The sequence below is a fragment of the Nomascus leucogenys genome, chromosome 22a, assembly GCF_006542625.1.
Source record: "Nomascus leucogenys isolate Asia chromosome 22a, Asia_NLE_v1, whole genome shotgun sequence".
In the NCBI taxonomy this organism is placed as follows: domain Eukaryota; kingdom Metazoa; phylum Chordata; class Mammalia; order Primates; family Hylobatidae; genus Nomascus; species Nomascus leucogenys.
Genome location: NC_044402.1, coordinates 17,763,948 through 17,782,927, shown reverse-complemented (window position 1 = coordinate 17,782,927; position 18,980 = coordinate 17,763,948). Strand labels below are relative to the sequence as shown.

Sequence of the window (18,980 nt, the reverse complement as noted above, 5' to 3'; positions counted from 1 at the left end):
ATCCATTCCATAAACTAGGTTTTGAGTTAAGTACTGGGGCTGTGAAAGAAATGGTCTCATGAAGCCTCATGAAGTTTACATTAGTTCAAAAGCCTAGTCACTGAGCTTGAAAGATTTCTATATAGAGGAAAAGGAAATAGGCTCTGAGTTTTATTTTGATCTCTTTTTAATTTATAACTGGGTATAACATAGCTGACATTAACAGAAGTTTAACGCATAGACAAGTAAATAGTTCTATTATATCTTTCTTTTTGGACTTAGAATCTTAGAATATTTTGAGAGTTCTTTTTTTTTTTTTTTTTGAGTCAGAGTCTCGCTCTGTCATCCAGGCTGGAGTGTAGTGGTGCCATCTCCACTCACTGCAACCTCCACCTCCCAGGTTCAAGCGATTCTCCTGCCTCAGCCTCCCAAGTAACTGGGATTACAGGCACCCACCACCACGCCCAGCTAATTTTTGTATTTTTAGTAGAGACGGGGTTTCACCATATTGCACAGGCTGGTCTCGATCGAACTGCTGACCTCAACTGATCATCCTACCTAGGCCTCCCACAGTACTGAGATTACAGGCGTGAGCCACCATGCCTGGCCAAGAGAGTCTTGATACAACACATTCTTTTGAATCATCATTGTGGAAATTGCCTAGTTGTAAGTAGACACTCAGTAAACATTTTCCTCACCAAAATATTTTTAAGGATTTTTCTACCCTTCTCCTTTTCTCTTTGCTTTCCTTCTCTTGCCTGTTCTTTCCACTCCCCCCAAAATGATCAGATAGCAAATGTCTTGATAACGTGGTGCCCTCACATTAAAAAATAAAATATTGAACCGGGCGCGGTGGCTCATGCCTGTAATCCCAGCACTTCGGGAGGCTGAGGTGGGCAGATCACCTTAGGTCAGGAGTTGGAGACCAGGCTGACCAATATGATGAAACCCCGTCTCTACTAAAAATTCAAAAATTAGCCGGGCCTGGCCTGGTGGCATGTGCCTGTAATCCCAGCTACTTGGGAGGCTGAGGCATAAGCCTGCAATGGGAAAATGGATCGAATCTGGGGTGAGGGGGAAGTGATGTGGGGGTTAAGATACCTCCTTTCTCTTCCAAAGATGCTGTTCTTACTGCATCACTTGTAGCTGGCCAGGAAAAGCCATGCAGGAGTTTTGTTTGTGGCCACTAGGTGACGATCGTATTCTGTACGGGACCTCTTATTAATAGTTCACCACAGCCACCACTCCAGGAGAGCAGAGGTACCCAGGATAATATTTTGTCAACCAAGAAACAAGAAGTACCTCCCAGGAACTGGAAATGAATGGGGAACATGCTGAAATCTCATTTGCACTATTCATTTCTCTTCTCTCTGGAAAGCTCGGCAATCATCAGGTCATTTCATTTGGCTTAAATTCCGTATGTCTTTCCAAACTTTTAAAAGTTGGTGAAAATTGTTCCGCCCATATGTAAGAGAACATAGACTAAGTTGTCTAATTCTTGCAGGAATGTGGATATAGCATTAAAAATATGTCTTTGTATAGTTATCTTACCCATGTAAGAAAAGAGTGGCCAACTTTCATATAAATAGAAACAGAACATTTAAGCTATATGCAGTTTGCATTTTTGTCTACTATTATGAAATTATTATCTATGAAATTCAAGATGTAATTCAACATATGTATAATTTTAATTTCTAATTTATTGTTAGATCTCAGCACTTAAAAATTACATCTTGTATTTGAATTGTTTAAATCTGTTCCCTGCAAAGAACAGTAATACAATCATGTTCTAATTTACTAGCATTTGCATATCTTAGAAATATAATGGCCTGTAACTTACTTTTCTTTTGACTGTAATTTTCTGAAGCTCTTTATGAAGCACTGGTGCATTTTTATTTAAAAAATAGGTTGTGACTCCTCAAATAATGTTACAAATCAATGTTCAAAAAGCAATCCATGTACATAGCCATAAAGGGATGAGCTAGAGAGGTCTCCAAATGATCATTCAGTGTGAGCTCTAGAATAAAAATATAAATTTCTGTATCTAGGAAATATGTGTTGATTGAACTTCAAATCTAACACAAGCAAGAAACCTTACTCTACAATGACTTGATTTGCCAATACTGTTAAAAATATTAACTTCAGTTCTCAGCATTTCATTGAAAGCTCTTAGATATTTGCTTGAGCTTGTAAACATCCTTTTAAAAGAATTATTTTCAGAATTACTCTAAAATTTCTGGTATTGCCTCCAAGACTGTTGACCCTAACAAAAAATTTAACTTGGAAACCTCGATTGAAAATTTAGAAACAATTCTTGTTCTGATCCCCAGAAAGGACAATTTTAAGGGTATTCTCACTGGTAATCACAATTGTTTGTTGGATAAATAAATAATAAGTTAATTAATCAAACAAACTAAAAATGCTGCAATTTTACAGTTTGTCCTAACCTCAGGATTCAGTTCCTAAAACCCTTAGGGATATTTGTATTCCTGGTTGAAAAACTTTAAGCTTATATGGGAAAGTAAGGTTAAAGAGAAAGAGTCTCCCTTTAGGAAAGCCATTATTAATAGTTTTTACATTTGCTGAACTAAAATAATAGGAACAAACATTAGCAAATGACATTTTATTCATCTTAAATTAGTAGTAACAAAAATTGTCATGTTAATTTCCAGCTATCATTCCTTGCTCATGAGAAATGTTTTTAGGATATCCCTTCCCTAAATTTTTAGTAAGCTGTTCATCAGTTGACTTACTTTTGTTGCAGACTACACGGTGGCATGAATCTCTGTTCATGGAATCAGTGCTGTGAGAAAACATTGCTACATTTTCTTTGTCAGCTTAATTGTAACTCCCAGCCCACATACCACCAAGCTATAGGAAATTCCATCTCAGGCATTATGGGATTGTCTTCCTCTTTTTGGTTTACACCAGAATCGGTGTAATTACATGATGCTAAGAAAATGAAAGGGGTCTTTGATTTATAGTCACCAGTGATGGTAATATTGCCTAACCTTTTAGTGGTTGCTTGATTCCTTTATGGTCTCCCTGAATCTCTTGGGGCACAGGGCAGGACTTGGTAGGAGCCCAGTTAATGGCCCAGATTCTTGTGCATCAGGTAGAGTTTCCTTCAAAATGTTGTATATCCGCATGAGAACTAAAAATAAAATCCTAAAATTCTAAGCCCTCCAAACTGACTGAAAAGACCTCTCTTGGCCAGGGGACCCCAGAGAAACCTTAAAAACTGAGTTCCTAGCCATGACAGAATGGGAGCTTGTACACATCTCATTGTACCCACTCTGTTTTACAACTTAGACACAACAACTGACCAGTGTTAATGTTAAAATGGGGATCATAAGACTGACAAAATTGACTCTTTATGGCAATAAGATACTAAATTGTAAACAAGACCTAAGGCCACGCCAAGCAAGAGTTAAGTCACATACCCCCTGTACTTAAAGAATAAACTATGTTCCACCTGCCACAAGATTTTTCTTTTTCTCTAGCAGCTAAACAAGCAATGGCCTCCAGATAAGAAATATTGAAACAATTACAGCTCACCAATTGCCAGATGCAGCCTGATTTCACCCCTCTGTTCCACAAGCCATCACTACAGTTGTGATGAGACAAGAGGTTGATTTTGGTAACTTTCTCTTGATGAAAGACCACCAACCGTGGACTGGTTCTGGCTGGTTTACAGAGGCTGTGCACTTGAGTGCCTCTGTGTCTCTGCTTCACCTTTGGACATACAAGGCCTAATTGCAATGCATTTATATGTTAAGTCTCCACACCAAAGTGTACAGGCAACATGCATGTTTATTCAGTGCACATGCGTTAGGAAATCTTCATGAATATTTATAGCTACTCTTATAACCTGCTAAATATGTATACTTGGCCAACCTGTTCAGCATAAATCCCTGTTCCATCCTCCCCTCCCTCAACGTACCTGCCTTCTGGCTTCTACCAGAGGCTACGTTTCCCAGCTTGTCAAAATGACCACCCTGCAGGCTGTAACCCTTTATGAGAAATCAAGTCTCCATTCTAAATGTAACATCTCATGATGTTTCAGCTGACACTTCAGAGCTGCCTCTTTTTAGGAATGCCTGACTTCCAGACCTGCATGGTTCTTGGCTTTAGGAATGGAGCATGTAGTACCTAAATAAGTCAATCAAAGCCACAATGATTGGTTCAGTGGTGGGCATGTGACCAAACCTGCTTAGATTCTGGGACAAAGGCCCTTTCTTTTAATCTGGATGTGGTAGTATGTGAATGAGATGCCTGGAATCTTTGTGGCCATTTTGTTAACATGAAATAGCCAATGCATGGGAAAAAGGAGAGCTCAGGGAATCACACAACACTGGAGCTGTGTCCTAAAGATACAGAGAGTCTTGAATATTGCAGGTACATGAACCAAATATACTTCCTTATTATTTTAGTGTGAATCTCGTATTTTTGTTCCTTGAGTCCTAAAGGATCCTAATGGAATTTGGAACATGGAAGTGAGGGTGATGTTACAGACTCCAGACTGTTGAATAGGCAGAGCTGAAGAGTTACAGTGGAGAAGGCAATGAAGATAGAGCTAGCTTGTGATGTTAGCAGCCCATGTTAAGTGGTAGCAAAATCGCTGGTTAAACTATTTCCTGCTATATCCCGAGACACAGATAATGTCCACCAAGGGTCAGGAATCAAGACTTTGGAAGGAAAAATTCAAAATGTTGGTGGTTTTTGGCTTCTTCTTATAGTTTTCAATAAAGTCCCACAAGAGACAGATAAAATAATACAATTTTTGTGAGAGCTTTGCTGTTAAATTTTCAAATCCAGAAAACACTGCTGCCCCGTGGGGCCTACACACAAAAACAGTGTGTTTTATGCTTCAGGAAAAGGGTAAATTTTAGCTAGAAAAAGCAAGTCAGCATTGTTTGTGAGTCACTAGTGAGGGAGTCTCAAAAGCCAGACATTATGGGGAAATAAAAGAACTTTTTAAACCTCTTAGGCTCCCATCTCATATCAAGAAGCAGGACTGGCTGACTTAAAATTGGAGTTTTCTGTATGCCAGGGGGTAGTGAGAACCAATCATGATGTAAACAAAGCTTCTATTATTCAGGGAAATGAAAAAGCCTGGGCTCCTGACCCCATTGGTCTAAGGGGAGGAGGCAAAGAAGAGTTAAAATGAGGACGTCAGAGACAGATGTTGATCCTCATAGCCTGAGAGCAATAGAATTTCCAGAATGGCCAGGATGGTCAATGCCAATAGTCTGCTTTTCCTGAAGATAGCTGCAAGCCTCTGAGGAAAACCCCATATTCAGCCTTATGCATGCACTTTACTGTGGTACAAAAATAGAGACTGGCATACAGTTGAGCAGGTTGAGTATTGCACAAGAAATCCATGTCTAAGAGGGCACCATTCAATTAACAGACATTGAAGATTTGCACATTTATTATGTCCATTTTAAAGCATATGGCAACAAGATGCTTGCTCTAATAAAAGCAGCACGACAGCTTTCCAACATCTGGAAGGAAGGTATCATAAGGAAGACACATCTTACTTTTACAGAATGCCCAATGAGCAGCATAGCCCTGCCTCTGCCCTGTTACTACAAGGTCATGTAAGCCTCTCCAACCCCGGAACCACCATGGGAGGAGCTAGGGTAAGTGGAATATATCTGAAAGACTGAATGTTTAGCCCAGAGTAGCTGAGCTAACCTAAAAAGACTGTTTAAGCAAGAAAAGGTGGTGATATCATTAATTCGCAAGTAAAATAATTTTTTGCACCGATACCCAGTAGGTTCGTAAATCAGAAAGAAGAATAAGAATAATAATAAGAAGAAGAATAAACAGTCAGAGAAAATAAGCTACTGTTTTAGGTGTGCATGCAGTTGAGTTGTAGTGTGATCACTGTCTCTCAGATGTCCTAGCTTTGACAGGAGGTGGCCTCCCTGGAAAAGAGAAGAAAACATATCTTTTAAAAAAGGATGAGTTCATGTCCTTTGCAGGGACATAGATGAAGCTGGAAACCATCATTCTCAGCAAACTAACACAAGAACAGAAAACCAAACACTGCATGTTCTCACTCATAAGTGGGAGTTGAACAATGAGAACACATGGACACAGGGAGGGGAACATTACATACCAGGGCCTGTCGGGGGTTGGAGGGCTAGGGAAGGGATAGCATTAGGAGAAATAGCTAATGTAGATGATGGGTTGAGGGTGCAACAAACCACCATGGCATGTGTATACCTATGTAACAAACCTGCACGTTCTGCACATGTACCCCAGAACTTAAAATATAATAATAATTTAAAAAATGATACTGTCCACTTATGATCTAGAATCCAGGTTGAATATAGGTCCAATCACCTAGTGCAATGGTTCTCAAACTTTAATGTTTATAAGAATTAACTAGGAATCTTAGTTTAAAAGATTCTTATTCAATACATCTGAAGTGGGGCCTGAGATTCTACATTTCTAAGAAATTCTCAGGTAATGCCAGTGCTGCTTGGCCCTGGGTGTGGGTGTGGAGATACATAATTTTACAGTCTAGAGAAGAGGTTCCCAAACTTTAGCATGGATGAGAATCACCTGGAGAGCTTGTTAAGACAGAGCGCTCAGACTGTAGTCTACTCTTGTGTCATTACTGAGTCTTGGCCAATCAAAGGTGACCAACTGTTCGAACTGTGTTCAAATGATGCAAACATCAAGTAGTAACCCATCTAGTTGTTTCTGTACCTCACACCATTTTCTGTATGTCACTTTCTTTCTTCTATCTATAAATCTTCCACCATTTGGCTGTGCTGGAGTCCCTGAGCCTACTCTGGCTCAGGAGGCTGCTCAATTTGCAAATTGTTCTTTGCCCAATTAAACTCTCTTAAATTTAATTCAGCTAAAGTTTTTCTTTTAACAACAGAAAGATGAAGTAGAGATGCCTTCTGATTCTACGAAGAAGGCATGCGGTACAGAAAGCGAGAGCAAGAAATAGGACATATTTCCGGATTCATATCAAGAGAGATCAGCAAGGAAACCCAGAAGCAGAGCAGCAGAGGGGACTCATGCCTTGTTTGGGGTTCAGGGAGGAGATCACCTTTTAGGGCACCCCTGCATTAGTAAAACTGCAAGAGAACAGAAAAATCGACATGGTGGTATACCATGGTGGTGATACTTAAGAAGAAAAGATAACTGGGAATAGGTCCTCTGCTGTGGGATAGGGAAGGAATCCAAACATTGTCACTTGCTCCCAGAGGAAGAAGAGTAAGGAAGAGAGATGAGGGCCAGTGGGCCTCCCATGGATCCCTTTGGGAGGGAAACTTGACCCCATGGCAGAGGCTGCTTGGTGGACAACCAAGGCCCAGGGTGGATGGAGGAGGCAGCTGAGACCATGGGGAGCTGCTGCTCTAGCAAGAACCAAGGTAAGGGAGTATAACAGGAGGGGACACAGTAGACCCCCAGCAGGCCACCAGATCACCAATTATACTGGCTGTGGTCTCAGCAGCTTCTGTCAGGGGGATGCCTAATGGACAGACAGGACATCATCTCAAAGGCCAGAGGGACCAGAAGACAGTATGAGGAGCAGCAGGTGGACATCCTCACAGTAAAGAGGACAGGTAAGCTTTCCTCTCCATCCAGTTGCCATCTTATGGAAGACTACATCTTGTGAGAGGCAACTCTCGTGGAAAGTGCCTTCTAGTGAGTGGCTCTCCAAGACGAGAAACAGTACTAAGAGGGGCATGGACCTTAAACTTGAGTCTTTATCCAGAAGACATAAACAAGTCTTTAAAAGACGATTTAAGCCAGCAGACATGGAGATATCTTCTATGCACAAATTTAGGGGTTTTTTCCCCCCACCAATGGTGGGAATGAGGTTTTCAGGGCACAGTGATGATAGTTTCTTTCCCACATCTAAATGTAGTGTGCAAATATGTGACCTTTCAACTCATCAAATGCTTGGCAAATTATGCAGGATTGTGCTATTACATTGATTTTACATAAGCCTGGTTTATTTAAGCTAGGCTTATTTTCATCAACTAAAAAACAATAGCAGAAAATAGAGCTACTGTGAACAGCCCAGAAACAGTGCCTTGGTCATTGGATAGTGGAACAATGAATGGATGAATAATGAGGAAATTAAGTACTGTTCAAAATGTTCCTTCATCTTTACTTTAAAACTCATTTGTTTTTCTGGCATCCTTTGATGAAAATAATTTTCATCAAATGGATGCCAGAGGAAAGTATCAAAAAGCCACAGTGGGTGAAGGAAGATATTACTTGGTGGAAACTTGGAGGGCTTGGAAGGGTTTTTTGAGTCCCTTTCAAGGATGATAGACATAAAGATGGAATGCTGACAATCACAATAACTAGCACCACATTTTACTTTTGGTAGACATTGAATATTTCTTTGGACATTTGGTGTGCTGATTAGATTTTAAGAGAGGTATCATGAAAATTATATAGTGTATTTGGTTAATTGGATTGAAGTGGGAAGATGGGATGAACTCTCCTGGGAGTTACCAATAGGGCTGACCAGGGCTGGGTAGGGCCCTTATTTGTAATGATGTCTGTCCTTTATTGGATGGACAGCAGTGCTGCAGTGAATGTGCCGGGAACAGAGAATGAGCTCACATGGAGGCATAACTTTTCTCTCAGTTCTAGCTGACCTTGAAGATTGGCTTCTGTTGATCCTTCTCCATGTTCAGCTCTAGAAAGGCATTTGAAGAACATCCAGTACAAAACCCTCATTTTATAGGTGAGGTATCTAAGCCCAATTCCAAGTCTCCCAGTTCAGAAATTTTTTCTTTACTGTAGACTTTCCTGGATAAAGGTGACAACAGATCACACACACACATACACACACACACACACACACACACACACACACATACATACATACAAAGACTATTGGTCCAGGAGAGAAAAGTGCAGGGATACTTTCAGGTATGGCTGAATTCAAATGCTCAACCTCTGTGGCCAGGAGGACATTTTCACCAACTCTCAGTTCCACCTTTTGCTATTTTATTTTGGCGTTTATATGATGTCAAAGATAGTTAACAGCATCTCCAGGCCTAGGTTCCACAGATTAGAAAATCCAGCGGGAAGAGAACCTCTTTCTTGGTATCTCTGGAAAATTTCAAGGTTCCCCTGCCCTTGTCCCTTCCCATCTTTAAACTGATCACCGTGGTTAGGGGTGTATAGTTTTCTCATAAGCCAGGGCAGGGCCCCACGCCTGCCCTGGAGAGTAGGGTTGGTCCCATCATAACAACAGAGACTGTAAGGAGAAGAGAGGATGGTTTCTCAAGGGAAAATCAAGATGCTGTTACCAAACAAAGAGAGAAAAGAGTCTGTTTCTATGACTACATCATTCTGGGCTGTGTGGTCCAAACACACCTGTGACACCAGACATGTCCCCTACATTATTTTCCATTGAAAACAATGTTTATTTCCTTTTATACATGGTAAGAAATTGAGTTTCTTTGCATAGAGAATAGACTCCTTCAGAAATATTCATTCTGGACGGTAATGTCAGGAAGGATCCTGGCAGGCAATGGAGAGATCACTCAAATTCAGGTATTCTGAGGAGAGTTTAGTAAAGAGATAGTTACAAAGGATGGGCAGGGTACAGGGAAGCCATAAGGATGATGCGGGAACTGGGGATAAGAACATCTGGGCACCCTGAGGCCCCTGGCTCTGAGAGGGCAAGCAGAGGGGGTGGTTACCAAAGCTGGAGGCACAGAAGTCTGTCTGCAGACCCCCAGGCATAGCCAGCCTATGGCCAGGCATTAAAATGAGAACTAGGGAAAGAAACAAAAATCCACCCCTGCTTCTCCTCCCTCCCTCCAACTTGCTGTGGGAATTCCCTATTGAATGAACCACCAGGAAGCCAGTGAGAAATCTCTTTGTTGTAGGTCCTAAGATCAGCCTCCCAGGGCACAACAGGAGAAGGACAAAAAGTGGGAGCAGAGAAACAAACAGGAAGTCAGTTTCTTATCTATTTTTACACTCTATTCATGGGCCCGTTCAGGGAAATATCCATAAGATGTCTAAACACATGCCCTGGTCTGATTTCCTGTGGCATTGACTGCTAAACATGTATGTTAAAAATGGTCTGTGCAAACATCAAAATACATAAGACTGTGAACATATCTAACAGCAGTATCAGTGTGGTCCCTTGAGGCTTCCTCTTTTTTTTTTTTTTTTTTTTTTTTTGAGACGGAGTCTCACTGTCTTCCAGGCTGGAGTGCAGTGGCGTGATCTCGGCTCACTGCAAGCTCCGCCTCCCGGGTTCACGCCATTCTCCTGCCTCAGCCTCCCGAGTAGCTGGGACTACAGGCGCCCGCCAACACGCCCGGCTAATTTTTTTTTGTATTTTTAGTAGAGACGGAGTTTCACCGTGTTAGCCAGGATAGTCTCAATCTCCTGACCTCGTGATCCGCCCGCCTTGGCCTCCCAAAGTACTGGGATTACAGGCGTGAGCCACCGCGCCCGGCCGAGGCTTCCTCTTGATTTGGAGGCATGAGGTTTGTTTGAACTTTTGTTCTTTCATTTACAGGCTACGTGACCTTTAACAAATGAGATAACCTCTCAGAGACTGTGTCCTTGTCTTTAATAGGAGGATATTTCCCCTGCCCACCTAATGGCATCTGTTATTCAGTGAAAATGAAATATTGGATATAAAAGTATTTGAGAGTGATAAAGTACTAATGTTATATTGATCTTTTCAACCTTAAAATATGAGCATAAGAAATGCAGACTAATATTTTTATGGGTATGATTTTTTGCAATTTTTATTTCAGAGTTCTATCGTGGGGAAAAGAAAGAGAGATCAGACTGTTACTGTGTCTATGTAGAAGGAAGTAGACATAAGAAACTCCATTTTGTTCTGTACTAAGAGAAATTCTTCTGCCTTGAGATGCTGTTAATCTGTAACCCCAGCCCCAACCCTGTGCTTGCAGAGACATGTGCTGTGTTGACTCAAGGTTTAATGGATCTAGGGCTGTGCAGGATGTGCTTTGTTAAAAATGTGTTTGAAGGCAGTATGCTTGGTAAAAGTCATCGCCATTCTCTAATCTCGAGTACCCAGGGACACAATGCACTGCGGAAGGCCACAGGGACCTCTGCCCAGGAAAGCCAGGTATTGTCCAGGGTTTCTCCCCATGTGATAGCCTGAGATACGGCCTCATGGGAAGGGAAAGACCTGACCGTCCCCCAGCCAGATACCCGTAAAGAGTCTGTGCTGAGGAGGATTAGTGAAAGAGGAAGGCCTCTTTGCAGTTGAGAGAAGAGGAAGGCATCTGTCTCCTGCTTATCCCTGGGAATGAAATGTCTCAATGGAAACCCCGATTATACGTTCTATTTACTTAGATAGGAGGAAACCGCCTTGTGGCTGGAGGTGAGACATGCTGGCAGCAATACTGCTCTTTAATGCACCAAGATGTTTGTGTACATGCACATCAAGGTACAGTACCTTTCCTTAAACTTATTTATCACACAGAGACCTTTGCTCACATGTTTTCCTGCTGACCCTCTCCCCACTATTACCCTATTGTCCTGCCACATCCCCGTCTCCGAGATGGTAGAGATAGTGATCAATAAATACTGAGGAAACTCAGAGACCAGTGCTGGCGCCCATCCTCCGTATGCTGAGTGCTGGTCCCCTGGACCCACTGTTCTTTCTCAATACTTTATCTCTGTGTCTTATTTCTTTTCTCAGTCTCTCGTCCCACCTGACGAAAAACACCCACAGGTGTGGAGGGGCTGGTCCCCTTCAGTTCTAAAGCCCACTTGGCTCATTCCACATGTGGCAATATTTTTTTATCATGTGAACGCCGAAATGGATTCGTGACAAATGAACCTCCCGTTTATTCCAGGCTTGCGTTAAGGAAATGATTTCCTATGATTCTGCTTACTGCTTAAAAAAATTAATCAAGTTTTCTGCCTGACAAGTAAGTCACTGTGTTTATTTTCTGTTCATGACTAGGCAAAAGCACGTAACATCCCTGTGTGTCCAGTGAGTTACGAAAGTCCTTTAAAAGCAGTGCATTAGCCATGGATCTTCCCACTATCTCTCCCCTGCAGTTTGCCGAGAATGTTTTCCATAATAGTACCAGACTTATCACCATTTATTCCTGCCTTACTGACTACTAGGTCATTGCCTAGAGTTCTGAACCCCGGGCTGGAAGCTGTTAAAGTTTAATAAAAACTACTTTAGAGAAAATGGTCACTCTCCCTTTATCCTCTCTCACCTCCCTCTGGCTCCTTGACCCCCATCCCTCCCTGAAGATGCTGGTTCCTAAGGCTCTTTTAATAGATTTCCTTGTTGTCCCAGGTTTCCGGAAATTCATCAGTGATAGCGGCCATGGGTATGTTGAGAGGATACTATGTGCTGAGAACTCCACATCTGATATTTTACTTACTTTCCCCACAATATTATGAAGTAGATGTTATTTTCCCCATTGTACAATAAGAGATGGAAAGCTAGAGAGGCTAAAAGCAGAACAAGAATTTGAACCCAAATGCCTGTGACTGTAACCACCATACATATAGCCTACCTGTTTCCATGTTGTTCTAGCAGGATCCTTGTTTTCTTCCTTCTTACAGTAAAATCTGACCGATCACTGTTGAATAACGGATCTTAATTAGGTCGAGATGCGGAAGGAGTTTGCTCCTGTAATTTCAGGAGGTCTTTGCATGTACCTATTATTACAAATAGATTTCGCTTTATTGGAAAAAGGCTATCAGTATTCCCTGGGGACTCTATTTTTTACAGCTGAGGCTGCTGCTCTCTATCAGTCACTATGAAGTAGAAATTCTGATAATGATATCATATAAGATTCAAGGCCACTAGTGATAAATGTTCAAGAGGAGGTGTGTTCAGCTTTGTGATGCACTATTGTGATAAAAATATGGCACAGGATTTTAAAAATATGAAAATGTAAAAGGAATACGAATATGATACATGATTACAAGTCTACGTATGGAATTTAATCTATATGTCCTAAATGCTGACTATAAGAGGTTTAGCCCAGTGATATAAACTGTGCCTGAGAAAGGTCCCAGTCAATTTCATGCTGTTCACATGCCATTTATTTTTACTTTTTAAGTACATTGGGAAAATACATAAGAAAAAATGTACATTCATCTTTTTAATGATATTATAAAAGATGGTGAACAAGTTAATCGGAAGAAAAGAAAAACAATTCATCTAGACATTCTTGCAATGAATTTTTGCCAAATGCTTAATTTTTACTAGATGCTAGGAGAATTGGGAAGCCTTAGGTCTGACAGAGGATCCAGAGACAAAAATTACAAAGTAGCGCGTGCTACAGTAAGAGTTAAGTAAGAAGGTTGGATAAGATGTGCGCTACTAGCTCAATCTTGAAAGGGTCCAGGACACTTGCCTCTGAGACCTAAGCGGCTGAGTGGGCATTGATCAAGAGTGGGAGGTTGTTTCAGGGTCAGCACATGCAAAGGACAGGCTCCATTTTAGGAAAATGAAAGTAGTTCAGTGTTATTGAGGCTGATGGTGAGGGAGGAAGTGGCAGAAGATAAAGGCTGGAAAGAAACAAGTCAATAAGTAGCCACAAAAAAGTTTTAAGTAGATGAATGACACGATCCAATTTGTGCTTTAGGAAGATTACTTTTGTCTCAGTGTCCAAAATAGGTGGAGGGAGGCAAAATGAGAAGCAGAGAGTTATTTGATGGTGGAAAGAGAGAGCTGCTCAAACAAACAGGCAAGATTCAGTGGAGACCTGAACTAGGCAGGTGGCATCTTGGGTTGCAAGAAATGGACAGATACAAAAGATATTTAGAAGGACAAGAAGGTATTTTAGTTGGATGACGTACATTTCAAAGGAACAAGGAAGAAGAATGGTCTGGGAATAGTATTGGTGGGCCAGGAGTCTTCATTTGAGCAGGCTGCAGGGAAAGTTGTGTCCTCAGAAGATGCCACATTTCAGTTATGGTACAATGAGAGGGAATGTTCACTGTGGCAGTGGAATCACCAGAGGGCCACAAGTGGATCAGATTGGGAAGTGGGATAATATTTCAGCCTGAATTCGATTGTACAATCCCAGGGAGCAGGAATGAGGAACAAGGGAGTAGAATAGAGAAAGATGGGGAGTAATATGAGCATGCATTATAGGTCTAACTGCTGCCAGGTATGACTGATTGCTCAATCCCATAGGACCATCTTCTAAGAAGTTGTAATAATTTCATCACAGAGAAAACTGAAGAATTTAGCCACTGGCTGCAGCCTCCAATTGGTCAAAGGTTTGTCTCACAGAGCATGAACCTCCCTGCACCTCCATATTACACATATTTGAATGCAACAAGGTTCTTATGTAAGTATCATCAGGGTGGCCCCAGGGAAGGAGGTGAGAAGTTGCAACAATGTCAGGTTGCGTTTGCATGCAAGTGATCAGAATATACCCTAAGAGCAAGTTATCTCAGTGGCAGCTTGAATGAAATCGGTGAGCCAAAGCATATAAATTAGCACATAAAAGGTGCATAATACAGTCCACCTTCTGCACTATTCAGGGCCACTTTCCCCCATCATTATATCCAAATCACATACTACAATATAGGTCCCCATTTTTGTGAGAATAAGTTGTCCTTATCTATTCTACAAGAGGGGAAGTACTCATCCAATCTGTCACATCCCCTTCAAGGGGATGGTCCACCAGAGTCTGGTTGAGGATAAGCAAGACAAACTTCTGTTCCATAGCTGGACCTGGATCTGAAGTCATAAGTAATATTTATCTCCAACCTCTTCCAGCAATTCTATATTTCCCTCACTATGGGCCAGCACGTTAGCTATCTGTGTTGGTCTCCTGGTGGGATGACACAAACATTCATCCTTGAGGGGCTTGAACCTTTATTTTCCTTATCCTTTTTGGGCCATAGTTGTTGCAGTACAATTACACATCAACTTTTGACAATACAATTATGTAGGTACAATACAAACTATGTACAAATCTGTTATCGCTGGACCCAGGAGCACCAAGAGACCCTTGTGAAACCCTTGGGTTCCAGATGTGTTTCTTCTTGTCCTCACTGGGAACAGCAACTCTAGCTATTCAGCAGAGTCAGGGGCTATTACTTTTAATGATGTGCTAACTTTTTATTCCCTGCTGGCCCATAAGCATGAGGAGTTCAACTGATATTTTCAGCTTCAAATTCAGGGGACCCTTACATTTTATCTGGCAGAATTATTCTCTTTCCAATCCACAGTCACAATTAAGATTTCTAATCCAATAGAGGCTAAAGTTGCAAGATGGAAGATGGTAAACACAAATTCTGTAATCACTTGGTTCCCAGTTTTATATAATTGAGCTACTGGGGATTCAAAACCATATATTGGTCATTGGCTTAATGTATATGCCATATCCTGGAAGATCACATTCAAACCTGCTAGATGTTGTCCCCAAGCTGGGATCTTAATGAACCTTTAATATGATTTCTACCATTCTCTTAGGATGGCTGCTTCTGGGTGATGGGGTACAAGGAACAATTATTAGATTCTGTTTCATGCACTCATTACCTTGATTCTTATAAAACAGTTCCCTTGGTGTGTGGCAACGCTGTGTGAAATACGTGTTGATAAGTCAAGCATTCTAAAAACTTTTGGATGGTAAGCCAGTGGAGGTACTACAGACAAGGAGGGCAAACCCAGGGTTTATTCACATTAAGGATCAATTCCTACAAGGACAAATTTCTGTCCTCCCCAGCCCCCAGGGTAGAAGATGTCTAATTGTAATCTACCTGATACCAAGAGACTGGCTGATATCCTCAATCTCTGCTGTTGACAAATTGAGCATTCAAGAGTATCATTAGCTAGACTAGAAGGAGTTCATGCAAACCTTTATCTCTGCCATGAGACCACCCTTTTCTTGGGCTCACTGTCCAGCATAGAAGCAGTCAATGAGAGAGAGATGAAGTGACATACATGATGAGGTAGCCTTCCCCACTGGTTGCTGAGAGACCTGTTGGTGGTAGATGTTCTCTGGTAGGTAGTAATAGCTGCAAAATTTGTGTCCATTTTTATAGGTCAATCTATATGCCTCATCCTGTGACATCATCATTCCCCAGTTTTCTAATTTGATTCCTTCCAGACTCCTCACCAGTCATTCATGTCAAGTGGATGACAAATTTACTGCTCACCACTTTCCCGCTGGCTAATTTACTTTTACCGCTGCTCTTTAGAGATACCACTGAGTGGATCTATAATATGTCAGCAGTGTGTTTTTGACTAGCATCTGTTGACACACTTGTGAGCCAGGTGTGAAGTTTTTTTTTCAATCTTCTATCAGTTGGTCATAGGGAATCCCCTATAAACCATAAGTGCAAGATGAGATAAAAGGTATCAGAGTGATAGAAACAGATGACATGCAAATTTGTGCCACCTCTTCGTGCAATTTACTCTTGCCTTTTGGACCTGCCTCAGTCCCATTTCCAGGCACGACATTCCATAATGTAGATTGCTGCTGTGCTAACCCAATCTATGATTTAGTGGATCTAATCATACACAGCTTGCTGTAGTTCAGATATTTGCTCCTTTCAAATCTCATCTTGAAATTTGATTTCCAGTGTTGGGGGTGGGCCCTAGTGGGAGGTATTTGGGCCACGAGGAGTGGATCCCACATGAATAGCTTGGTACCATTCTCTCATTAGTGAGTGAGCTCTTGCTCTTTTAGTTTCAATGACAGCTGCTTGTTAAAGAGTCTGGCACCTCCACTTCTCTCTCTCTCTCTCTCTCTCTCACTTCCTTTCTTGCCATGTGATCTCTGCACATACTGGCTCCCCTTAGCCTTCCACCATGAGTGGAAGTAGCCTGGGCCCCTCTGCAGAAACAGAAGCTAGTACCATGTTTCTAGTACAGTTTGCAGAACAGTGAGCCAAATAAACTTCTTTCCTTTATAAATTACTCAGCCTCAGGTATTCCTTTATAGCAATACTAAATGGACTCAGAAACAGCTCACACTTGGTGTCTTGTGATGTTATAACTAGACATTCAATCTCTACAAATATCCGGTAGCAGGCCAGGAGCTGCAAAAGAAATTGCAGTCTGCAAAAGCCAGATAACTCTTTGTCAACTTTGAAGGAGATTCTCATTTCCTACAGTTCCTTCATCATGGAGAGCTCTATCACGATTAGATCTACTGAGTTTTATAGTTCAATAGTCTGGCTCTGCAGAAGGCTCCTGCAGAGGCTTCTACTAAATGTGGCCCAGGCAAAACTTCCATATCTCCCAGAATATAGACCAAAGCAGTATTTTTAAATGCAGTCTATTCTTCCACCAAAATTCAAAAAGGCTCACCAAGCAGTGTACCTCTTTCTTAGTGGTAGGAGTTGCAAGTAGAACAATGTGCTTATTTCTTTGGAAGAATGTCCTAGCATATTCTGGATTGCTGTATATCTACTAAGTTGACCAATATCATGGGAACCTGAACTTCATTGGGTTTATCACCTACCCTCTGATATGAATGTATCTTACTGGGTCACCTAGGGTATTAACATTTCCAATAAGCATGGTATCATCAATACAGTAGACAAGTGTGACACCATGACATTCTGCAGAAGGTTAAGGTGATGGAAATATCTAGCTATTATATTGTGACAGGGAACAGGAGAGTTAACACAACAGTGAATATGTACAGTTGCCCCTCTAAATGTAAAGTCAAATTCCTTTTGATCATTTTTGCTGATGGAAATCTAGTCAACAAACATTTTCTGTAAAGGGTCATATAATAAATATTTTTAGCCACATGGTTCTGTTATAATTATTCAACTCTGCTTTTGTAGTCTGTGGTCATGTTTGGCCCATGAGCTGTAGTTTGCCTACCCCTGACTTAAAAACAAGGTGTTTTCCAGATTAGTAGCTGCATATAAAACGCCAAAGACTGTGTTGATCTTTTTCATGAAAGGTACCACATTTTGTCTGCCATGACCCATGTGTTTTTTTCAGGATACAGATAAACCAACTGAATAGGGATGTGATGAGACCACCACACCTTCATCCTTTAAATCTTTAATGTGTAACAAAGATTTACACATTAAAAGAATTACACATTGTATAATTCCTTTTAGGATGCGGATTGCTTATCTTCCATATAGGGCATGGATGTGTACATAGGGGTGTGTGTGTGTGTGTGTGTGTGTGTGTGTGTGTGTGTGTGTATTTGTGTATCTGTGTATATGTAGGAGGAGAAGGAATTGCAGAAATTTCAGGGGTTTCCACAGAGCCCTTACTACCATAATGGCCCTTAATCTACAAGTCAGAGAAACAGTGGGAGGGTTCTGCCAGATGCTTAAAATAACTGTGTATTTGGAGACTAGAAAAATAACTGAGATTTTTTGTCCTTGCGATTGAACAATGAGAACACATGGACACAGAAAGGGGAACATCACACACCGGGGACTGTTGTGGGGTGGGGGGAGGGGAGATATACCTAATGCTAAATAACGAATTAATGGGTGCAGCACATCAACATGGCACACGTGTACATATGTAACAAACCTGCACGTTGTGCACATGTACCCTAAAACTTAAAGTATAATCATAAAAAAAGAAAAATAACCGAGATAAACTTGAGATAACATTCCATTTATCACCTAGCTTCCATATACCTACTCTGACTGGAATTCCATGATGAAGCTTTGAGTCCACTGGCATCAGAAAACTCGGATCCCATATTTAACGGTGCTCAAAAACAAATATATGTACTTCCTTCCCCAGTGTACAATAGTCTATCAATGGCCACAGGTCCCTTTTGGGAAGGATTATAAGGAATATTTCATATTTATATATATTTTTTCAATAGCATTGCAATGTTATTCCTTAAGGGAACTCAGCCTCCCTTTCAATTAGCGGGTTCTAGGTCTACAAAATAACTTAAATTTTGAAACTGGAAGAAAGACTACAGATTCCATTGTGGTGACTGATGTTAACACTTCTATTCTGTAGTTCTCCATTTTTTAAAATAAAATAGTGCAAGTCAGCAATCCTTGTTAGCAGTCTA

The 18,980-nt window shown here is 41.2% G+C and overlaps 1 long non-coding RNA gene across 1 annotated transcript in view; it reads left to right on the top strand.

The window, feature by feature from the left end:
- The first annotated feature begins 10,975 nt into the window (after window positions 1-10,975).
- Window positions 10,976-18,980, top strand: part of LOC105737985 — a 67,928-nt gene continuing 59,923 nt past the window's right edge. Inside the window, exons 1-2 of the long non-coding RNA XR_001113697.2 lie at window positions 10,976-11,095; window positions 11,832-11,906. This is a non-coding gene — a long non-coding RNA (uncharacterized LOC105737985). The remainder of the gene's footprint in view (window positions 11,096-11,831; window positions 11,907-18,980) is intronic.